Source organism: Artemia sp. Qi Xiang Cuo, chromosome 2 (genome assembly GCF_049724085.1).
Source record: "Artemia sp. Qi Xiang Cuo chromosome 2, ASM4972408v1, whole genome shotgun sequence".
Classification (NCBI taxonomy): Eukaryota; Metazoa; Arthropoda; class Branchiopoda; order Anostraca; family Artemiidae; genus Artemia; species Artemia sp. Qi Xiang Cuo.
In genome coordinates this window covers 34488698-34514493 of record NC_142795.1, presented here as the reverse complement: position 1 = coordinate 34514493, position 25796 = coordinate 34488698, and the positions used below count along the sequence as shown (strand labels likewise).

General features: G+C 35.5%; 1 protein-coding gene across 1 annotated transcript in view; it reads left to right on the top strand.

The window, feature by feature from the left end:
* The window catches only part of LOC148955168 (potassium channel subfamily K member 9-like), a 265131-nt gene that overhangs the window by 61758 nt on the left and 177577 nt on the right, over positions 1-25796 (top strand). The window lies entirely within an intron of this gene.

Sequence of the window (25796 nt, the reverse complement as noted above, 5' to 3'; positions counted from 1 at the left end):
TGCATGTAAGTTTTCATGTGCATGTGTAAGTTTTTGTGTGTGTGTGTGTGTGTGTGTACGTTTTTGTGTGTGTGTTAGTTTTTGCGTGTGTGTGTAAGTTTTTGTGTGTGTGTGTGTGTGTGTGTGTTAGTGTGTGTGTGTGTGTAAGTTTTTGTGTGTGTGTGTGTATTTTTTCGTGTGTGTGTGTATGTTTTAGTGTGTGTGTGTGTATTTGTTTTTGTTTGCTTGTTTGATTTTTTTCGTTTTTTTAATTTTTTTTGTTAATTTAATTTTTTATTTGAATGTAATTTTTAGTTTGCATGTGTAAGTTTTGTGTGTGTATGTGTGTGTGTGTGTGTTTTTGCATAAGTTTTCGTGTGTGTGTGTGTGTAAGTTTTTTTTGTGTGTGTGTGTGTGTAAGTTTTAGTGTGTGTGTAAGTTTTTGTGTACATGTAAGTTTTTGTGTACATGTATGTTTTGTGCTTGTTTGTGTAAGTTTGTGCGTCTGGGTGCTTGTTTTTGTGTGTGTGTGTGTAAGTTTGTATAAAATCTATCTCCGGAAATACTGAAATATCAAACTAATCATCACAAACTATTGGTTTTAGACAACGAACACCAAAGATGGGCTAAGAATCCTAGCTCTGAAAAGATCAAATGGCACACTACACAACCCAAATCGTAATTTTCTGACAACAAACACCTATGAAAGGCTATGAAACCTAGCTAATAAAAGCCGGAAATATCGAATTAACCATCTCAAATCATAAGTTTCAGACAGCACTCACCTATGAACGGCTAAGAAATCCAGCTCGGAAAAGTCAAAAAATAGCAACCCACACATCCCAAATCATAGGTTTCAGACAACACAGACCTATGAAAGACTAAGAAATCTAGCTTAGAAAAGCCCGAAGTAGTAATTTACATATCTCAAATCCTAGGTTTCAGACAACACTCACCTAAGAACGGCTAAGAAAACTAGCTCAGAAAAGTCAAAAATATCAAACTAGTCATCACAAACTATATGTTTCAGACAACAAAAACCTATTAAAGTCTAAGAAATTCATCTCAGAAATGTCAAAAGTAGAAATCCACACATCCCAAATCATAGGTTTCAGACAACACACATCTATGAAAGAATAAGAAATCCCACTCAGAAAAGCCCGAAATAGTAATTTACAAATCCCAAATCATAGGTTTCAGACATCATTCACCTATGAAAGACTAAGAAACCTTAGCTCAGAAAAGCCTGAAATAGCGAAACTGCTCATCCCAAACTAGAAGTTTCAGACAACAAACGCCTATGACGGACTAAGAATCAGAACTTTGAAATGTTCAAATAGCAAACTACGCATCCCAAATCATAAGTTTTAGACAACACACACCTATGAAAGGCTAAGAAATCTAGCTCGGAAAGACAAAAATAGCAAACCACTCATCCCAATAATAGGTTTCAGTCAACACACACCTATGAAAGGCCAATAAATCCAGCTCAGAAAAGTCAAAAATAGCAAACTGCGTATCCCAAATCATAGGTTTGAGTCAACACACATCAACGGAAGACTAAGAAACCTAGCTCAGAAAAGTCAAAAATAGCAAACTACTCATCCCAAACTATAGGTTTCAGACAACATTCACGTACGAAATACTAGAAAACCTTAGCTCAGAAAAGCCTGAAATAGCAAACTACACATCCCAAATCATAATTTTCTGACAACACATACCTATGAAAGGCTAAGAAACCTAGCTCAGAAAAGTCGAAAATAGCAAACTACACATCCCAAATCATAGGTTTCAGACATCACACACCTATGAAACACTAAGAAATCCAACTCAGAAAAGCCCGAAATAGTAATTTACATATCCCAAATCATAAGTTTCAGATAGCATTCACCTACGAAATACTAAGAAACCTTAGCTCAGAAAAGTCTGAAATAGCCAACTACTCATCCCAAACTCGAAGTTTCAGACAACAAACACCTATGAGTGACTAAGAATCCTAGCTCTGAAAAGTCCAAAAAGCAAACTATACCTCCCAAATCATAATTTTCTGAAAGCACACACCTATGAAAGGCTAAGAAATCTAGCTCAGAAAAGTCAAAAATAGCAAATTAACCATCCCAAATCATAGGTTTCAGTCAACACACACCTATGAATGGCTAAGAAATCCTGCTCAGAAAAGTCAAAAAATAGCAACCCACACATCCCAAATCATAGGTTTCAGACACCACACACCTACGAAAGACTAAGAAATCCGGTTATGAAAAGTCAGAAATATCAAATTACATATCCTAAATCATAGGTTTCAGATATCACACGCCTATGAAAGACTAAGAAATCCAACTCAGGAAATCCCGAAATGGTAATTTACATATCCCAAATCATAAGTTTCAGACAGTATTCACCTACGGAATACTAAGAAACCTTAGTTCGGAAAAGTCTGAAATAGCAAACTACTCTTCCCAAACTCGAAGTTTCAGACAACAAACACCAATGAGTGACAAAGAATCCTAGCTCTGAAAAGTCCAAAAAGCAAACTATACCTCCCAAATCATAATTTTCTGAAAGGACACACCTATGAAAGGCTAAGAAATCTAGCTCAAAAAAGTCAAAAATAGTAAATTAACCATCCCAAATCATAGGTTTCAGTCAAAACACACCTATGAATGGCTAAGAAATCCTGCTCAGAAAAGTCAAAAAATAGCAACCCATACATCCCAAATCATAGGTTTCAGTCATCACACACCTACGAAAGACTAAAAAATCCGGTTATGAAAAGTCAGAAATAGCAAATTACATATCCCAAATCATAGGTTTCAGACAGCACTCACCTTTGAACGGCTAAGAAACCTAGCTCAGAAAAGTCCAAAATATCAAACTAGTCATCCCAAACTATATGTTTCAGACAACACACACCTATGAAAGGCTAAGAAATCCAGCTCAGAAAAGTCAAAATTAGCAATCCACCAATCCCAAATCATAGGTTTCAGACAACACACACCTATGAAAGACTAAGAAATCCAGCTCATAACAGTCAAAAATAGCAAATTACAAATCCCAAATCATAGCTTTCAGAGAACACAAACCAACGAAAGACTAAGAAAACTAGCTCAGAAAAGTTAAAAATAGCAAACTACTCATTCCTAACTATTGCTTTCAGACAACATTCTCCTACGAAATACTAGAAAACCTTAGCTCAGAAAAGCCTGAAATACCAAACTACACATCCCAAATCACAATGTTCTAACAAAACAAACCTATGAAAGGCAAAGAAAAATATCTCGGTAAAGTCTAAAATAGCAAACTACACATAACAAATCATATGTTTCAGACACCACACACCTATGAAGGACTAAGAAATCCCTCTCAAAAAGCCCCAAATAGTAATTTACATCTCCCAAATCATAAGTTTCAGATAGCATTCACCTACGAAATACTAAGAAACCTTAGCTCAGAAAAGTCTGAAATAGTCAACTACTCATCCTAAACTCGAAGTTTCAGACAACAAACACCTATGAGTGACTAAGAATCCTAGCTCTGAAAAGTCCAAGAAGCAAACTACAACTCCCAACTCATAAGTTTCTGAAAGGACACAACTATGAAGGGCTAAGAAATATAGCTCAAAAAATTCAAAAATAGCAAATCAACCATCCCAAATCATTTGTTTAATTCAACACAAACAAAAGGAAGACTAATATACCTAGCTCAGAAAAGTCAAAAAGAATAAACTACTCATCACAAGTTATTGGTTTCAGACAACATTCACCTACTAAATGCTATAAAACCTTAGCACAGAAAATCCTGAAATAGCAAACTATACATCCCAAATAATACTTTTCTGACAACACATACCTATGAAAGTCTAAGAAATATAGCTCAGAACAGTCGAAAATAGCAAACTACATATCCGAAATCATAGGTTTCAGAGACCACGTACCTATGAAAGACTAAGAAATCCAACTCAGAAAAGTCAAAAAAGGCAAACTACATATCCCAAATCATAAGTTTAACTCAACACCCGCCAAAGAAACGCTAATAAACCTAGCTCATAAAACCCATAAAAAGCAAACTACTCATCCCAAATTATTGGTTTCAGACAACATACACCTACTAAATACTAGGAAACCTTAGCTCATAAACTCCTGAATTAGAAACCAACACATCCAAACTCCTAGTTTTCAGATAACACACATCCCCCCATGCCGGGGGTCCGGGGCGGGGGGTTGGGGGACCCGTAAGGTTCGGGTGGTCCTTTGGGAGTCCGGGATCCTTTGAGGACCAGGGAAGGGTCCTTGAGGGTCTGAGGAGGGCTTTTGGGGGTCCGGAGTGGCAGGTGGGGACCGGTGGCGGGTCTTTGGGACCCGGTTGGTCTTTTGGGAGCTCGATGGGCCTTTGGGGACTGGAGGAGGCCCTTTGGGGCACAGGGGAGGGCATTGGGGGCCCAGGGAGGGCCTGTGGGGGTCTGGGGGGCACTGGCCGCCTTTTGGGGCCTTGGGGAGCCGGGTGGCCCTTTGGGGGCCGGGTGAAGGCCTTTGGGGGGCGGGGGGGCCAGTTGGGAGCCTGGGGGACATTTGGGGACCGGTGGAGGGCCTTTGGGACCCCGTTGGTCTTTTGGGAGCTCGATGGGCCTTTGGGGGGCCCGGGGAGGGTCTTTGAGGGTCTGGGGTGGGCCTTTGGGGGCACCGGTGGCCCTTTGGGAGCTTGGGGGGCCTTTGAGTGTCCGGGGGGCAGTTGGGGGCCTGGGGGACCTTTGGGGAGGCCTTGGGGGCTGGAGGGCCTTTGGGAGCTTGGGGGCCCTGTGCGGCCCGGGGGCTTCCTTCGGGGTTGGGGTAGGAGGATTGGAACCCTTTGGGGTTGGGTTAGAGGACCTCACAACACTGTTCAAATGAAACTTGTGTATTATAACGACCACAGAGTTTCACCTTTAAATTCTCTTCTAAAATCTCTTCAGAAATCTTATTTTAAAATGTCTATATCTGTTTCGCCGAAATAGTTCCATAACCTGTCTAAAACGGTTTCGCCCAAATAATCCCTAAACGTAAATTCAGCGTGTTCCTTTGTTATTGGCATCTCTGTGCTAACGCATTTCAAATTAATAGGAAACCTGTTTCGCGCGCTAAAACAATTCATCGCTAAGATGTTTCTTGCCTAATTGTTTCCATGGCCTTTGGTTATTAATATCCTTTGGAGTTCGACCAAAAGAGTTGTTCCCGAGGCAAAGACATTAATGACTTGGATCTATTCCTGGAGAAATCGTTTCTAGGCGAAAATTTTTAAAGTCTGACAGATGATGTCATTGATTGATTGATCTGTCAAGAAAGGGAAATTAATTTGTTGTTTCTAAGGGGAATTATTGATTCACGATAGGTGAATTGAGGTCGACAGCACAGGTGTTCCAAGGTCGATGTTGATGTTATTGTAAGTGCACGCTCTCAGCGAATGTCAAGGTCGTTGTTGTTGTTGTGAAATTTAGGTCATTGACCCCATTAACCACGTGTTCTCCCTAATGACTCTATGCCCTTATTTGGGGTGCAAAAAAAGTTATAGGTGGCAGCAGGGGTTAGGTTAGGTTAGGTTAGTCAGCGATACTGTTTATTGTCTTCAATATGTTTCACCATTGCACTTAAAGCACATTGAATTCTATTCACATACGCTATATCAACTTTAGCGTCGAAACATAATTGATCCTCCATTTTAAATTTGCTCAAGGATCTCACATATCTTGCATATACTGCATCCCATTCCAGACAAAGCCGTGATCCTTTCGTGATTTCAACCGCAATGTTTGATGCTCTTGTACTATTATCATCAACTCCACTATCAACTTCTAATAGTGTAAACATTCCACTCATCGCCATCAACACAAATATATATCCAAATGAGTAAAGTCAAAACTGTTCTCACTCCTTTGAATTCTATTCACCGACTAATAAAACTAGAGCAAAAACCCCTTCCTTATATTCCCTCCGCTGCTAATATGTAAGCAGGCCTCTGATTGGCTGAGAAGGAGGATGTATCCGACTCGCTGATTGGCTGAGAAGGAAACACGTGATCTAACTGTTTCCGGGAAAGTCATAACATTGGCGAGAGCAACAATAACAAATACTATTTCTGGACACCATGACATTCGCCTCGAGCATGTACATGACCAAAACAACAACAAATACTATTTCTGGATCATAACATTCGCTGAGAGCGTGCACTTACAACAACAACAAATACTATTTCTGGACACTATGACATTCGCGATCGATTACGCAATCAAGTTCTCGGAAATTCACTTCCCCCTCGAGTCCTAGATCAATAACATTGTTCCCGTTAGAATTCAATGCGCATGTGCAACCTTCGCCCCGGAGTTATTACACACAGAAACATCAAATAAATCGACCTTGGAAAAAGAGGTCATTGACCCCATTACGTAATCATTCTCCCTAGGGAGGCTATGCCCATATATGGACTCCCCGTGGGACCTTTACCCCCTCCTCTACTGGCATATAAGGTTTTTATTGAAATCTTTGTCGTAGAAACTTGTAAAAGGGCTCATTCGATTGAAAATTCAAAGGGCTAGTGCCCTTTTTAATAGTCGAAAGTGATTTGAGGGCAACTAACCCCCCTCTCACCCCCACCTTTTCCCCAAACGCATCCAATCAAAATTTTTAGATAACCAAAATTTGATGAAAGTTTTGGAAATTAGGTCTTTAAGGATGACAATTCATCCCCCCCCCACAAACCTCAGGGCAAGGGTTGTAAGTTATACCCTGGGAGCATGTAATGTTTTTATAGAAAATGATGTTGTGAAAACATCAAAAAGGGCTCATTCTATTGGAAATTGAAATGGCTAGAGTCCTTGTTAATAGTAGAAAGTTAGTGAAGGGCAACTAACCCCCCTCTCACGCCCACAATTTCCCCAAATACATCCAATCAAAATTTTGAGATATCTACTTTTTTCAACGTAGTTAAAAATTTTGGAAGTTACGTCTTTTAGGATGATAACCCCATCAAAGTCCTCCGTGACAGGGTTGTAAGTTATGCCCTGGGGGCATATAAGGTTTATATAGAAAGTTGTTGTAGAGATTTCAAAAGGGGCTCATTTGATTGGAAATTGAAATTGGCCTTTTTAATAGTCGAAAATGAGTGGAGAGTAATTAACCCTCCTTTCACGCCAACCATTTCCCCAAACACATTCAATCAAAGTTTAGAGACAGCCACTTTGTTCAACGTAGTTGAAAGTTCTGGAAATTATGTATTTAGGGATTCCAAACCCCCCAGAGTCCCCTAAGCAAAGGTTGTAAGTTATGCCCCGGGGGCATATAAGGTTTTTAATGATGGAGGTGTCGTAAAAACTTCAAAAGGGGCTCATCCAATTGGAAACTGAGAGGGCTAGTGCCCTGTTTTATATTTGAAATTGATTTGCGGGTAACTAAACACCCTCTCACGCCCAACATTGCCCCCAACACAACCCAACAAAATTTTCAGATATCCATTTTGTTCAACGGAGTAGAAAGTTCTGGAAATATGGTCTTTGAGGATGACAACTCCCCCCAGCCCTCAGGGCGAGGGTTGTAAGTTATACCCTGGGTGCATATAAGGTTTTATTAAAAGTGTTGTCGTAGAAACTTCAAAAGGGCTCACTTGATTAGAAATTTAAAGGGCTAGTGCCTTGATAATAGTTGAAAGTGATTGGAGATGGACTAACGCCCCTCTCACGCCCAACATTTCCCCAGACACATCTAATCAAAATTTTGAGATTGCCATTTTGTTTAACGTAGTTGAAAGTTGTGGAAATTAGGTCTTAGAGGATGACAACCACCCTCACAGCCCTTAGGGTAACGGTTTGAATTTATGCCCTCGGGGCATAAAAGGTGTTTATAGGAACGTGTTGACGTAGAAACTCAAAAAGGGCTCATTCGATTGGAAATTCTAGTTGAGGCCTAGTGCCCTTTTTAATAGTTGTAAGTGGTCAGATGGCTTGATATTTTTATATTAAAGATCGATGTGGGTATAATATATTTTTTGTTGTTGTTGTCCTTTAGACCAGGGCACTTTGTATCGAAGGGGTTGTTGAAGGAACTTCAAAAAGGGGTAATTCGATTGACAATAGAAAGGGCTGATGCCCTTTTTAATAGTCGGAAGTGATTTGAGGGAAACGAATCCCCTACCCACGCCCACCCTTCCATTTGACTTTATGTTTAAAAACTAAATTTTGCCATAAGATTAAATCTAAATGCACTGTGTTAATGCTAATTCCCAATAAGGCATTTCAGCAGTATCGCAAGAATTTCAGGTCAACTAGAGGAGGTATGAAACTAAATTAAACACTACTATTTGTGACCAGATTTTTAAGAGGGTCTATATTGTTAAAAATTGCTGAAAATTTTTCTCTAGCATACAAATAGCAAGCCAAACTATAAATTCTTTAAAACACGAAAAGATTTAAAGTATTATTTTCTTTTTCGCTGAAAAGACTATGTCAATATAAAACGAACATAAATTAATTTAAAAAAAATTTTCAAAGAAAAGTAAAGAACTCCATTAAACGAAAAATTAGCAAAAAATAAAATCAAATAATCTACCAAGCGTAAAACTACCATAAATCAGCATTGATAAACAAATGAAACCCCAAACGAACATAAATTACAATAAATAACCGAGTCAAATTCGAAACGAGCAGAAATTAGCATAAGTTGGGCTCAAAACTTCCTTCATGAAAAGATCTTCTGATATAGCCCCCGACGTCTGTAAGTCTCCCCTGAAAGTCTTCCCTGAAAACGTCTGTATTCTTCACAATAACCAATACTATATTTTAACATTGGGTAAAGTTAATAACTTTCATCCCTCCCCCCGGGGACTCCAGGGGATTCAGTCATCCTAAAAGACATAGTTATCATATTTTCGACCATGCTGAAAAAAATGGCTATCTCAAAATTTTGGGACAAAAATGAGCGTGGGAGAAGCCTAGTTGCCCTCCATTTTTTCGGTCACTTAAAAAGGGTAATATAACTTTTAATTTCCGTTCCAATGAGCCCTCCCACGATATTTTAGGACCACTGGGTCGATACGATTACCCCTGGGAAAAAAACCCCCCAAAAAAAACAAATAAACACGCATCCGTGATCTTTCTTCTGGCAGAAAATGCAATATTCCACATTTTTGTAGATAGGAGCTTGATTAAAATCTGACTGTTTTGATGTACCTATTGGTATCAAAATTCAGTTTTTAGAGTTTCGGTTACTATTGAGCCGGGTTGCTCCTTACTTACAGTTTCTTATCACAAACAGTTTGATCATCATTTATTTTCTGTCAGATTCAGCGTATCAGAGAACCCTACTATAGAGGTTCTAAGTTCCTATCTGCAAAAATGTGGGATTTTGTTTTTTTTTCCAGAAGAAAGATCACGGATGCGTATTTATTAATTTTTTTTATTATTTTTTTCCCAGGGGTGATTGTATCAACCCAGTGGTCCTAGAATATTAAAGGAGGGCTCATTCGAACGAAAGTTAAAAGTTCTAGCGTCCTTTTTAAGTTACCAAAAATGGAGGGCAACTTCCATTTTTCCACGCTCTTTTTTTACCAAAGAAACCCGATCAAAATTTTGAGATAGCCATTTTGTTCAAAATGGTCAAAAAATTCAATAACTATGTCTTTGAGGATGATTTAATCCTCCACAGTCCCCGGGGGAAGGTCTGCAAGTTATGAACTTTGCCCTATGTACACATATAGTAGTAGTGATGTGTCAATCTAAGAGACGGGGGTGGTAGAAAATTACTGTATCAATCTAAGGAAGAGGGCAGGTAGGAAATTACTGTATCAATCTAAGGAAGAGGGCAGGTAGGAAACTACTGTATCAATCTCAGGAAGAGGGCAGATAGGACATTACTGTATCAATGAAAGAGAGCGGGCAGGTGGGACATTACTAAAAAAAATAGATATTATCTTTTATACATGTAGCATAAAAAACCACCACGCCTAAAAAGTCATATCTTTGGTTGTTTTTTTTTTATGTTGTAATTATAATCAACATACAATGAAAATTCGTGCTGTTAACAGTACAATGATGTTGTATTAAATTTCATGTTTCTTTTAAAAGTCATGACTGTTTTCATACATCGATGGTTGCTTTCCTGGTATGATTAAACGAACTTGATGGTTACGAAATTCTAGGCAATATGTATTAATATTTCATGTTTCTGTTAAAAGTCATGACTGTTTTGATACATCGATGGATGTATTCCTAGTAAGGTTAAACGAACCTGATGGTTACGAAATTCTAGGCAATATGTTAGGTGTGTTTTTTTATGTTTAGCCTTGAACAAGGGTATGAAAACTCTGATGATGAGTTATTTTCTCAGTTCAAAAAATGATCCTTAGAAATCCTTGGAAATCAAGTAGTGAGGTGATTATGAGTATGAACCATCTAAGGACCGTAAGCACCATTGACCCTAAGCACCAAGGACCTCAACCTCAGAAGCCTCCCCATCCCCCAAACCTCCAAGAGGCCCCCTACCCCCATCTTTTTGGCCCCTCTTCCCCCCTTTTTTTGACATTTTTTTCAACTTTTTTCTACAGGTGTTAGAATGACATGAAACATACTTAAAACATAAAAAAAATCACATTTAATATTTTCCAAACACGAAATGTGAATCATATAGAAATGTTAGTTCTGACTTTTACTATTAGAAAAATGATGCTTGTAGTGACCTTTTTTTCAACTTTTTTTTACAGGTGTTAGAATGACATGAAACATACTTAAAACATAAAAAATCACATTTCATATTTTCCAAACTCAAAATGAGAATCATATAGAAATTTTAGTCGTGACTTTTAATATTAGAAAAATAATGTTTGTAGTGACCATTTTTTTATGACAGTTTTTTTACATTTTTTTCAACTTTTTTTTACATATCTAAAAATCAGCACTCCATATGTTCCATCTACAAATTGTTTTCACGAGGAAAAAATAAAAAAATTAAAGTACAAAATTCACGAAAAAAAAAAACAACATGCAACAAGTTTCACGAATAAAAAAATTAACATGCAACAAGTTCCATGGACAAAACCAGTTTCATTTGCATGAAAATCAATGCATAAGTTTCACAAAGATAAAAATCAACATGTAACAAGGTTCATGAAGAAAAACCATCATGCAACAAGTGAGACATACAAAAAAATCAGCACGCAACAAGTTCCATGGGGAAAATCAGCTTCAAGAGGAGGAAAATCAATGTGCAAGTTTCAAGATGAGAAAAGTCAACGTGCAACAAGTTACACGAACAAAAAAAATGTGCAACAAGTTCAATGAATAAAATCAGCACACGACAAGTTCCTTGAACAAAATCAGTTTCACGAGGAGAAAAATCAGTGTACGAGTTTTGCAAAGAGAAAAAAAATCAACATGCAACAAGTTTCACGAACAAAAAAAAATCAGCACACGATCAAAAAAATGTGCGTGCAGTATGTTCCATGAACAAAATTAGTTTCAGGAGGAGAAAAAAATCAATGTACATGTTTCACGAAGAGAAAAATCAACCTACAACAAGTTTCACGAATAAAAAACAGCAAGCAACAAGTTCCACGAAAAAAAATAATTAATCAGCACGCAATAACTTCCATTAATAAAATCAGTTTCACGAAGAGAAAAATCAATGTACAAGTTTCGAGAAGAGAATAAACAAAATCACACTGTTTCACGAACAAAAGATCATCACTCAACATGTTCCACGAACATAAATCATCGTGCAACAAGTTCCATGAACAAAAACAGTTTTCTCAATGTGGATAACCATTGTAGAAGTTTCACGAAGAGAAAAATCAACATTTAACATGAATCACGAACTGAGAAATATGCCTGCAATAAGTTCCATGAACAAAATTAGTTTCACTCGTTAGTAGAAAAAAATCAATTTACTTGTTTCATGAAGAGAAAAAATATACATGGAACAAGTTTCAGGAATAAAAAATCAGCATGCAACAAGTTCCATGAACAAAATCAGTTTAACGGGGAGAAAAATCATTGTTTAAGTTTCGCGAAGAGAAGAAAATCAGCATTTAACAGGTTTCACGAAGAAAAATCAGCGCTCAACAAGTTCCACAGGCATAAGTCAGCACGGTCAAGTTCCATGAACAAAGTTGGCTTCAAGAGAAGAAGAAAAAAATCAATGTGCAATTTTTACGAAGAGAAAAATCAACATGCAACAAGTTGCATGAACAGAAAACCATGCAACAAGTTCCTTGAACAAAATCAGTTTCACGAGGAAAAAAATCAGTGTACAAATTTCACGAAAAAAAAATCAGCACGCAACAAGTTCCAGAATCAGAAAAATATGCATGCAGTATGTTCCATGAAAAAAATTAGTTTTAGGAGGAGAAAAAAAATCAATGTACATGTTTCACGAAGAGAAAAAATCAACATGCAACAAGTTTCACGAATAAAAAACAGCATGCATGAAGTTCCACGAACTAAAAAAACAATCAGCACGCAACAAGTTCCATTAAAAAAATCAGTTCCATGAGGTGAAAAATCAATGTACAAATTTCGCGAAGAGAAAAAAAACAGGCTGCAACAAGTTTCACAAACCAAAAAATCATCCCTCAACAAGTTCCACGAACATAAATAAGCATGCAACAAGTTCCTTGAACAAAACCAGTTTTTTTCAATGAGAAAAATCATTGTAGATGTTTCACGAAGAGAAAAATCAACCTGTAACATGAATCACGAGCATAGAATATGCATACAAGAAGTTCCATGAACAAAATTAGCTTCACTATGTGGGAAAAAAATCAAATTTCATGAACAAAAAACCATCATGCAACAAGTTCCATGAACAACAATCAGCACGCAACAAGTTCCTTGAACAAAATCAGTTTCACGAGGAGAAAAATCAGTGTACGATTTTCGCTAAGAGAAAAAAAAATCAACATGCAACAAGTTTCACGAACAAAAAAAAACAGTCAGCACACGAAAAAATCAACGATCAAAAAAAATATGTATGAAGTATGTTCCATGAACAAAATTAGTTTCAGGAGGAGAAAAAAAAATCAATGTACATGTATCACGAAGAGAAAAAATCAACCTGCAACAAGCTTCAAGTATAAAAAACAGCAAGCAACAACTTCCACAAAAAAAACAATCCGCATGCAACAACTTCCATTAACAAAATCAGTTTCACGAAGAGAAAAATCAATGTACAAGTTTCGAGAAGAGATTAACAAAATCACACTGCAACACGTTTCACGAATAAAAGATCATCACTCAACAAATTCCACGAATATAAATCAGCGTGCAACAAGTTCCATGAACCAAACCAGTTTTATCAATGAGGAAAATCATTGTAGAAGTTTCACGAAGAGAAAAATCAACATTTAACATGGATCACGAACAAACAAATATGCATGCAATAAGTTCCATGAACAAAATTAGTTCACTAGGTAGAAAAAAAATTAATGTACTTGTTTCACGAAGAGAAAATCAAACATGCAACAAGTTTCAGGAATAAAAAATCAGCACGCAACAAGTTCCACGAACAAAATCAGTTTAACAGGGAGAAAAATCACTGTTTAAGTTTCGCGAAGAGGAAAAATCAGCAAGCAACAAGTTTCACGAAGAAAAATCAGCACTCAACAAGTTACACAAACATAAATCAGCACGGGCAAGTTCACCGAACAAAATTGGCTTCAAGGGAAGAAAAAAATCAATGTGCAAGTTTCAGGAAGAAAAAATCAAAATGCAACAGGTTTCATGAACAAAAAACCATAATGCAACAAGTTCCATGAACAACAATCAGCACGCAACAAGTTCCTTGAACAAAATCATTTTCACAAGGAGAAAAATCAGCGAACAAGTTTCGCGAAGAAAGAAATAGCATCATGCAACAAGTTTCACGAGCAAACAAAAGTCAGAACGCAAGTAGTTCTAGAATCAGAAAAATATGCATGCAGTATGTTCCATAGACAAAATTAGTTTTAGGAGGAGAAAAAAAATCAATGTACATGTTTCACGAAGAAAAAAAGCAACATGCAACAAGTTTCACGAATAAAAACAGATGCAACAAGTTCCACGAACTAAAAAAAACAATCAGCACGCAACAAGTTCCATTAACAAAATCAGTTTCACGAGGTGAAAAATCAATGTACAAGTTTCGCGAAGAGAAAAAAAACAGGATGCAACAAGTTTCACAAACAAAAAAATCATCACTCAACAAATTCTACGAAAATAAATCAGCATGCAACAACTTCCAAAATCAGCATGCAACAAGTTTCACGAAGAAAAATCAGCATAAACATAAATCAGCACGGTCAAGTTTCATGAACAAATATGTTTTCAAGAGAAGAAAAAAATCAATGTGGAAGTTTCACGAAGAGAAAAATCAACATGCAACAAGTTTCATGAACAAAAAACCATCATGCAACAGTTCCATGAACTACAATCAGCACGCAACAAGTTCCTTGAACAAAATCAGTTTCACTAGTAGAAAAATCAGTGTACAAGTTTCGCGAAGAGAAAAAGCAACTTGCAACAAGTTTCACGAACAAACAAAATCAGCACGCAACAAGTTCCAGAATCAGCAAAATATGCATGCAGTATGTTCCATGGACAAAATTAGTTTTAGGAGGAGAAAAAAAATCAATGTACATGTTTCAAGAAGAGAAAAAATCAGCATACAACAAGTTTCACAAATAAAAAAAATCAGCACAAAACAAGTTCCACGAACCAAAAAAACAATCAACACGCAACAAGTTCCATTAACAAAATCAGTTTCACGAGGTGAAAAATCAATGTACAAGTTTCTTGAAGAGAAAAAAAAGGCTGCAACAAGTTTGTCAAACAAAAAAAATCATCACTCAAAAAGTTCCATGAACATAAATCAGCATGCAACAGGTTCCATGAAAAAAACCAGTTTTGTCAATGAGAAAAATCATTGTAGATGTTTCACGAAGAGAAAAATCAACATGTAACATGAATCACGAGCATTAAATAAGCATGCAATAAGTTCCATGAACAAAACTAGTTTCACTATGTGGAAAAAAATGAAGTTTCATGAACCAAAAACCATCATGCAACAAGTTCCATGAACAACAATCAGCACGCAACAAGTTCCTTGAACAAAATCAGTTTCACGAGGAGAAAAATCAGTGTACGGGTTTCGCGAAGAGAAAAAAAAAATCAACATGCAACAAGTTTCACGAACCAAAAAAAAATCAGCACTCAATAAGTTCCAGAATCAGAAAAATATGCATGCAGTAAGTTCATTTGACGTGGCGCGCCCCGCCAAGTGAACGTAATTGAACCTAACTTGAATGCAGTTATTTGAAAAAAAGGGTGGTATTGTAGATTGGCTGCAGGTACCCGGTTGCACGTTCTTTTAATTTTTTTGTTCGTGAAACTTTTTGCATGTTGATCTACTTGTGGATTACTAAAGTTTTTTTTCGTGAAACTTGTTGCATGTTGTTTTTTCTCTTCGTGAAGATTGTACATTGATTTTTTCGTCGTGAAAGTGATTTTGATCATGGAAAATGTTGAGTGCTGATTTTTGTTTCTGGGACTTGCTTCCTGCTGAATTTATTTCGTGAAACTTGCTTCATGTTGTTTTTTCTCTTCGTGGAATTTTTACATTGATTTTCAACTCCTCGCGAAGTCGATTTTGTTCATGGATCTTGTTCTGTGCTGATTTATGTTAGTGGAAACAATCATGTTGATTTTTTTCTGGTTTTGTTCTTGGAACTTGTTGCATGCTTATTTATGTTCGTGGAAGATGTTGAGTTATGATTTTTTTTGGTTTGTTAAACTTGTTGCAGTCTGATTTTTTTTTCTCTTCGCGAAACTTGTACATTGATTTTTCACCTCGTGAAACTGATTTTGTTAATGGTACTTTATGTGTGCTGATTGTTTTTTTTTTATTCATGAACCTTGTTGCATGTTGATTTTTTCTCTTCGAGAAACATGTACATTGACTTTTTTTTCTCCTCCTAAAGCTAATTTTGTCCATGGAGCATACTGCATGCATATTTTTCTGATTCTGGAACTTGTTGCGTGCTGATTTTTTTTGTTCGTAAAACTTGTTGCATATTGCTTTTTTTCTTTTCGCGAAATTTGTACACTGATATTTCTCCTCGGGAAACTGATTTTGTTCGAGGAACTCGTTGCTTGCTGATTGTTGTTCATGGAACTTGTTGAATGATGGTTTTTGGTTCATGAAACTTAATTTTTTTTCCACATAGTGAAACTAATTTTGTTCATGGAACTTATTGCATGCATATTCTATGCTCGTGATTTATGCTACATGTTGATTTTTCTCTTCGTGAAACATATACAATGATTTCTCTCATTGAGAAAACTGGTTTTGTTCATGGAACTTGTTGCAAGCTGATTTATTTTCGTGGAACTTTTTGAGGGATGATTTTTTGTTTGTTTGTGAAACTTGTTGCAGCCTGTTTTTTTTCTCTTCACGAAACTTGTACATTGATTTTTCACCTTGTGAAACTGATTTTGTTAATGGAACTTGTTGCGTGTTGATTGTTTTTTTTAGTTCGTGGAACCTGTTACATATTGTTTTTTATTTGTGAAACTTGTTGCATGTTGATTTTTTTCTCTTCGTGAAACATATACATTGATTTTTTTCTCTTCCTAAAACTAAATTTGTACATGGAACGTACTGCATGCATATTGTTCTGATTCTGGAACTTGTTGCGTGTTGATTTTTTTTATTTATGAAACTTGTTGCATGCTGTTTTTTTCTCTTTATGAAACATGTATATTGATATTTTTCTCCTCCTAAAACTAAATTTGTCCATGGAACATATTGCATGCATATTTTTGATTCTGGAACTTGTTGCGTGCGGATTTTTTTTTCGTGAAACTTGTTGCATGTTGCTTTTTTCTCTTCACGAAACTTGTACACTGATTTTTCTCCTCGTGAAACAAATTTTGTTCAAGGAACTTGTTGCGTGCTGATCGTTTTTCATGGAACTTGTTGCATGAATGTTTTTGTTCATGAAAATTGTTGTATGTTGATTTTTCTCTTCGCCGAACTTGCACATTGATTTTTTTCTTCTCTTGAAGCCAATTTTGTTCATGGAACTTGACCGTGCTGATTTATGTTTCCGGAACTTGTTGAGTGCAAATTTTTCTTCGTGAAACTTGTTGCATGTTGTTTTTTCTCTTCGTGAAACATGTACATTGATTTTTTCTCCTCCTAAAACTAATTTTGTCTATGGAACATACTGCATGCATATTTTTCTGATTCTGGAACTAATTGCCTGCTGATTTTTTTTGGTTCGTGAAACTAGTTGCATGTTGCTTTTTCTTCTCTTCGCGAAACTTGTACACTGAATTTTCTCCTCGTGAAACTGATTTTGCTCAAGGAACTTGTTGCGTGCTGATTGCTGTTCATGGAGCTTGTTGCATGATGGTTTTTTGTTCATGAGACTTATTGCATGTTGATATTCTCTTTGTTAAACTTGCACATTGATTTTTTCTTCTCTTAAAGCCAATTTTGTTTGAGGAACTTGCCCGTGCTGATTTATGTTTGTGGAACTTGTTGAGTGCTGATTTTTCTTCGTGGAACTTGTTGCATACTGATTTTTTCTCTTCGCGAAACTTAAACAATGATTTTTCTCAACGTTAAACTGATTTTGTTTGTGGAACTTGTTGCGTGCTAATTTTTTATTCCTGAAATTTGCTGCATGTTTCTCTTCGTGAAACAAGTACATTGATTTTTTTTTCTACCTCGTGAAGCTAATTTTGTTCATGGAACTTATTGCATGCATATTTCTTTGTTTGTGATCCATGTTAAATGTTGATTTTTCTCTTCATGAAACTTCTACAATGATTTTCCTCATTGAGAAAACTGGCTTTGTTCATGGAACTTGTTGCACGCTGATTTATGTTCGTGGAACTTGTTGAGTGATGATCTTTTGTTCGTGAAAGGTGTTGCAGTGTGATTTTGTTCATTCTCTTCTCGAAACTTGTACATTGATTTGTCTCTTCGTGAAACTGATTTTGTTAATGGAAGTTGTTGCGTGCTGATTAATTTTTTTTGTTTGTGGAACCTGTTGCTTGCTGTTTTTTTAGTCGTGAAACTTATTGCAGGTTGATTTTTTCTCTTCATGAAACATGTACAGTGATTTTTTTCTCCTCCTGAACTAATTTTGTTCATGGATCATACTGCATGCATTTTTTTTATTGTGGATTTTTTCGTGTGCTGACTGTTTTTTTTTGTTCGTGAAACTTGTTGCATGTTGATTTTTTTTCTCTTAGCGAAACTTGTACACTGATTTTTCTCCTCGTGAAACTGATTTTGTTTAAGGAACTTATTAGGTGCTGATTGTTGTTCATGGAACTTGTTGCATGATTGTTTTTTCTTCATCAAACTTGATTTTTTTCCACATAGTGAAACTAATTTTGTTCATGGAACTTCTTGCATGCATATTCTATGCTCGTGATTCATGTTACATGTTGATTTTTCTCTTCGTGAAACATCTACAATGATTTTTCTCATTGAGAAAACTTGTTTTGTTCATAGAACTTGTTGCATGCTTATTTATGTTCGTGGAACTTTTCAGGGATGATTTTTTGTTTGTTAAACTTGTTGCAGACTGTTTTTTTCTCTTCGCAAAACTTGTACATTGATTTTTTCACCTCGTGAAACTGATTTTGTTAATGGAAGGTTTTGCGTGCTGATTGTTTTTTAGTTCGTGGAACTTGTTGTATACTGTTTTTTATTCGTGAAACTTGTTGCATGTTTATTTTTTCTCTTTGTGAAACAAGTACATGCATTTTTCTTCCTCCTAAAACTAATTTTGTCCATGGAACATACTGCATGCATATTTTTCTGATTCTGGAACTTGTTGCGTGTGGATTTTTTTTTTCGTGAAACTTGTTGCATGTTGCTTTTTTTCTCTTCGTGAAATTTTGTACATTGATTTTTCTCCTCGTGAAACTGATTTTGTTCAAGGAAATTGTTGCATGATGGTTTTCTGTTAATGCAACTTGTTGCATGTTTATTTTTCTCTTCGTGAAACTTGCACATTGATTTTGTTTCTTCTTCTCTTGAAGCGAATTTTTTTCATGGAACTTTACCGTGCTGACTTATGCCTGTGGAACTTGTTGAGTGCTGATTTTTCTTCGTGAAACTTGTTACATGCTCATTGTTTTTCTATTCACGAAATTTAAACAATGATTTTTCTCCCCATTAAACTGATTTTGTTCGTGGAACTTGGTGAATGCTAATTTTTTATTCCTGAATATTGTTGCATGTTTATTTTTTGTCTTCCTTAAACAAGTACATTGATTTCTTTTCTAACTAGTGAAACTAACTTTATTCATGGAACTTATTTCATGCATATTTCTTTGTTCGTGATCCATGTTAAATGTTGATTTTTATCTTCGTGAAACTTCTACAATGATTTTCCTCATTAAGAGAACTGGTTTTGTTCATGGAATTTGTTGCATGATGGTTTTTTCTTCATGAAACGTGATTTTTTTTCCACATAGTGAAACTAATTTTATTCATGGAACTTCTTGCATGCATATTTTATGCTCGTGATTCATGTTACATGTTGATTTTTCTCTTCGTGAAACTTCTACAATGATTTTTCTCATTGAGAAAACTGGTTTTGTTCATGGAACTTGTTGCATGCTTATTTATGTTCTTGGAACTTTTCAGAAATGATTTTTTGGTTTGTTAAACTTGTTGCAGCCTGTTTTTTTCTCTTCGCGAAACTTGTACATTGATTTTTTCACCTCGTGAAACTTATTTTGTTAATGGAAGGTTTTGTGTTCTGATTGTTTTTTAGTTCGTGGAACTTGTTGCATGCTGTTTTTTATTCGTGAAACTTGTTGCATGTTTATTTTTTCTCTTCGTGAAACAAGTACATGTATTTTCTTTCCTCCTAAAACTAATTTTGTCCATGGAACATACTGCATGCATATTTTTCTGACTCTGGAACTTGTTGCGTGCAGATTTTTTTTTGTTCGTGAAACTTGTTGCATGTTGCTTTTTTTCTCTTCGCGAAATTTGTACACTGATTTCTCTCCTCGTGAAACTGATTTTGTTCAAGGAACTTGTTGCATGATGGTTTTCTGTTCATGCAACTTGCTGCATGTTGATTTTTCTTTTCGTGAAACTTGCATATTGATTTTTTTTTCTTCTTCTCTTGAAGCCAATTTTGTTCATGGAACTTGACCGTGCTGACTTATGCCTGTGGAACTTGTTGAGTGCTGATTTTTCTTCGTGAAACTTGTTATATGCTGATTTTTTTCTCTTCGCGAAATTTAAACAATGATTTTTCTCCCCATTAAGCTGATTTTGTTCGTGGAACTTGTTGCATGCTGATTTTTTATTCCTGAAACTTGTTGCATGTTTATTTTTTCTCTTCGTGAAACAAGTACATTGATATCTTTTCTAACTAGTGAAACTAACTTTATTCATGGAACTTATTGCATGCATATTTCTTTGTTCGTGATCCATGTTAAATGTTGATTTTTTTCTTCGTGAAACTTCTACAATGATTTTCCTCATTAAGAAAACTGGTTTTGTTCATGAAACTTGTTGCATGATGGTTTTTTCTTCATGAAACTTGATTTTTTTTTCCACATAGTGAAACTAATTTTGTTCATGGAACTTATTGCATGCATATTCTATGCTCGTGATTCATGTTACATGTTGATTTTTCTCTTCGTGAAACATCTACGATGATTTTTCTCATTGAGAAAACTGGTTTCGTTCATGGAACTTGTTCCACGCTTATTTATGTTTGTGGAACTTGTTGAGGGATGATTTTATGGTTTGTTAAACTTGTTGCAACCTGTTTTTTTTTCTCTTCGCGAAACATGTACATTGATTTTTTCACCTCGTGAAACTGATTTTGTTAATGGAAGGTTTTGCATGCTGATTGTTTTTTAGTTCGTGGAACTTATTGCATGCTGTTTTTTATTCGTGAAACTTGTTGCATGTTTATTTTTTGTCTTCGTGAAACAAGTAAATGTATTTTTTTTTCTCCTAAAACTAATTTTGTCCATGGAACATACTGCACGCATATTTTTCTGATTCTTGAACTTGTTGCGTGCGGATTTTTTTTTGTTCGTGAAACTTGTTGCATGCTGCTTTTTTTCTCTTCGCAAAATTTATACACTGATTTCTCTCCTCGTGAAACTGATTTTGTTCAAGGAACTTGTTGCATGATGGTTTTCTGTTCATGGAACTTGTTGCATGCTTATTTTTCTCTTCATGAAACTTGCATATTGATTTTTTTCTTCTTCTCTTGAAGCCAATTTTGTTCATGGAACTTGACCGTGCTGACTTATGCCTGTGGAACTTGTTGAGTGCTGATTTTTCTTCGTGAAACTTTTTACATGCTGATTTTTTTCTCTTCGCGAAATTTAAACTGTGATTTTTCTCCCCGTTAAACTGATTTTGTTCGTGGAACTTGTTGCATGCTGATTTTTTTATTCCTGAAACTTGTTGCATGTTTATTTTTTCTCCTCGTGAAACAAGTACATTGATTTCTTTTCTAACTAGTGAAACTAACTTTATTCATGGAACTTATTGCAAGCATATTTCTTTGTTCGTGATCCATGTTAAATGTTGATTTTTCTCTTCGTGAAACTTATACAATGATTTTTCTCATTGAGAAAACTGGTTTTGTTCATGGAGATTGTTGCACGCTGATTTATGTTCGTGGAACCTGTTAAGTGATGATTTTTTGTTCGTGAAACTTGTTGCAGTGTGATTTTGTTTATTCTCTTCTCGAAACATGTACATTGATTTTTCTCTTCGTGAAACTGATTTTATTAATGGAAGTTGTTGCGTGCTGATTAATTTTTTTTGCTCGTAGAGCTTGTTGCTTGCTGTTTTTTTTTATTCGTGAGACTTGTTGCAGGTTGATTTTTTCTCTTCGTGAAAAATTGACATTGATTTTTTTCTCCTCCTGAAACTAATTTTGTTCATGGAACATACTGCATGCATATTTTTTTGATCGTGGATTTTTTTTTGTGGTGACTGTTTTTTTGTTCGTGAAACTTGTTGCCTGTTGACCTTATTTTCTCTTTGCGAAACTCATACACTGTTTTTTCAGCTCGTGAAACTGATTTTGTTTAAGGAACTTGTTGCATGCTGATTTTGTTCATGGAACTTGTTGCATATTTTTTTTGTTCGTGTAACTTGTTGCATGTTGACTTTTCTCATCCTGAAACTTGCAAATTGATTTTTCTCCTCTTGAAGCTGATTTTCTCCATGGAACTTGTTGCGCGCTGATTTTTTTGTATGTCTAACTTGTTGCATGCTGTTTTTTCTTCATGAACCTTGTTACATGTTGATTTTTATCTTTGTGAAACTTAAGCATTGAAGTTTATCCAAATGGAACTGGTTTTGTTCATGGAACTTGTTGCATGTTAATTTTTTTTATTCGTGAAACTTATTGCATGTTGTTTTTTTTTATTCGTGAATTTTGTACATTGATTTTTTTATTTTTTCCTCGTGAAAACAATTTGTAGATGGAATTTGTTGAGTGCTAGTTTTTAGATATGTAAAAAAAAGTTGAAAAAAACTGTCAAAAAACTGTCAAAAAAAGGTCACTACAAACATTATTTTTCTAATAGTAAAAGTCACGACTAACATTTCTATATGATTCTCATTTTGAGTTTGGAAAATATTAAATATGATTTCTTTATGTTTTAAGTATGTTTCATGTCATTCTAACACCTGTAAAAAAAAGTTGAAAAAAATGTAAAAAAAATGGTCACTAAAAACATTATTTTTCTAATAGTAAAAGTCACGACTAACATTTCTATATGATTCTCATTTTGAGTTTGGAAAATATTAAATGGGATTTTCTTATGTTTTACGTATGTTTCATGTCATTCTAAAGCCTGTAAAAAAAAGTCGAAAAAAATGTCAAAAAAGGTCACTACAAACATTATTTTTCTAATAGTAAAAGTCACGACTAACATTTCTATATGATTCACATTTCGAGTTTGGAAAATATTAAATGTGATTTTTTAATTTTTAAGTATGTTTCATGCCATTCTAAAACCTGCAAAAAAAGTTGAAAAAAATGTCAAAAAATGGCGGTGGAGGGGGCGAAAAAATTTTTTGGGGGGGAGGGAGCCCCTTGGAGGTTTGGGGGATAGGGAGGCATATAAGGTTGAGGTTCTTGGTGGTTAGGGTCAATGGTGCTTACGGTCCTTGATGGTTCATACTCATATCCACCTCACTACTTAATTTCCAAGGATTTTTAAGGATTGATTTTTGAACTGAGAAAATAACTCGTCATCAGAGTTTTTATACCCGTGTTCAAGGCTAAACATAAAAAAAAACACGCCTAACATATTGCCTCGATTTTTGTAACCATCAGGTTCGTTTAACCATACCAGGAAAACATCCATTCATGTATGAAAACAGTCATGACTTTTAACAGAAACATGAAATTTAATACGAAATCATTGTACTGTGAACAGCACGAATTTTCATGGTAGGTTGATTAAAATTACAACATAAAAAAAAACAACTAAAGATGTGACTTTTTAGGCGTGGTGATTTTTTATGATACATGTATAAAATGTAATATGGATTCTTGTTTTTACCTGTATTGTCTATTAGATTAATGCAGTAATGTCCTATCTGCCCTCTTCCTTAGATTGACACAGTAATGTCCCACCTGCCCGCTCTTTTTCATTGATACAGTAATGTCCTATCTGCACTCTTCCTTAGATTGATACAGCAGTTTCCTACCTGCCCTCTACCTTAGATTGATACAGTAATTTCCTACCTGTCCTCTTCCTTAGATTGATACAGTAATTTGCTACCACCCCCGTCTCTTAGACTATCACATCACTACTTATAGTATTGGTTATTGGAAAGTATATAGAAGTTTTCGGGGGGAGGGGCTTTTTCTTGTAGTTAGGGGGGGATGGGGGTTACATGTGAGGATCTTTCCCTTGAGAAAGTTGTTATGGGGAAAGGGACATTACTATGAAGGGGGCGCTGGATTTCCCAGCATTATTTTAAAAAAAATGATCAGAAATTAGATATAAAAAAAATGTTTTTTCAAATGAAAGTAAGGAGAAACATCAAAACTTAAAACGAAGAGAAATTATTACGTATATGATCGGGTTCACTCCCTTGTCATTACCTCGCTCTTTACACTAAAGTTTTTTTGTACTTTCATCAGAGCAATTTAGTTTAGTTAACGGCCTTTTTGATTAAGGGGTCATTCCTAAAGAATTGGAATAAAATTTGAACTTTAGCGTAAAGAGTTAGGTATTGACTAGGGGGTGAACCCCCTAATATACGTAATAAAAATATACGAATATAGAAGTTCGTTACGTAAGCTAATTCGTAAGTTACGTCAGATCAAAATTTCGAGAAAGCCGTTTAGCCAAAAAAAGTAAAATTACTATGCAATTTTTTTTAATGATTCATGTACGGTGAGCCAAAATCCAACCTGCTTTAATTCAAAAGTGCTCAGAAATTAAATAAAAAAAGTTTTTTTTTAACTGAAAGTAAGGAGCGACATTAAAACTGAAAACGAACAGAAAGTATTCCATATGTGAAAGGGGCTGTCCTCTCCTCAACGCCTCACTCTTTACGCTTAAGTATGACTCTGTCTCACAACTTTATTTTTTAAAACACTAAAAAACTTTATTATAAAGAGCGAGGCGTTGAGGAGGGGACAGCCCCTTTCATATACAGAATAATTTATGTTCGTTTTAAGTTTTATTGTCGCTCATTACTTTCAGTTGATTTTTTTTACTTAATCTCAATCAGAAAGAGAAAGCACAATCCTGAATTGTCAGAAAAAAGTCAAAGAGCTTTTAGCCCTAGTTCAAGTTACAGTATAATTATGGACAGGATGGATTGTCAGAGGCAACTCTGTAGCGTTACCTGTAGTAAAGAACTATAGGCCTTCAATGTATTAATTTTTTCTTGAGTCACTTATAATAAAGAGTTGGCCCTAGAAACTACAAGGGGGAAAGGCTATTTGATAAAAATACTAAACGTTCTAGAGCCCTTTTTAAGAGTCAAAACTAAGGGAGGGTAACCAGTTTCCCTACCATGGCACTTTTTGAAATCCACCCCTGTAACAACCAAAGACATCTGATCAAGATGGTACCATATATTATGCCCTAGAGAATGCATGACCACCACTGATCCTGTAGAAACGGCTGCATATATTGCAAATTGGGAATGGTGTAACCAAATGTTTTATAATGGCAAAAAAGCAATATATCAGGAATCTCTAAGGTTAAGAAAAAGCTGAAACTTTCTGAGGGGATGTTGGATTAAATCAAAAGGCACTATGTACATACAGGTTGTCAAAAGGAAATAACTTAAATATTACCTAAGCGGCTATAGGTATTAAATTTAAACCTTCAGGGAATATAGAGAGAGATATTAAACTAAATCAAGATATACTATGTGCATCCAACTTTCCAAAAGGAATATATCTGCAATATTTAGCGAACGGCTTATAATATCAAATTGATACTTTCAGAGAGTATTGAGGGGGTTGTCAAACTAAAGGAAAATACAGTAAGTGGACCTAGGTTGTCAAAAAGGCGTAACTAAAATAAATAAGAAACGACCTTGGGTATTCAGTTGGAAATTTCAGGGAATGATGAAGAGTTAAAACTTTCTGGGAATGCTGATGGGATTTTTAGCCAAATTAATAGACACTATGTGCACCCAGGTAGTAAAAATGACGTATCTGCAATATCTCAGGAACTGCTATTGGTATTAAGTTGAAACTTCAAGGGAATGTTGTGGAGAGGCTGAACCAAATCAAATGAAATCGCTTGCATCCAGGATATAAAAAGGGCGTATCTG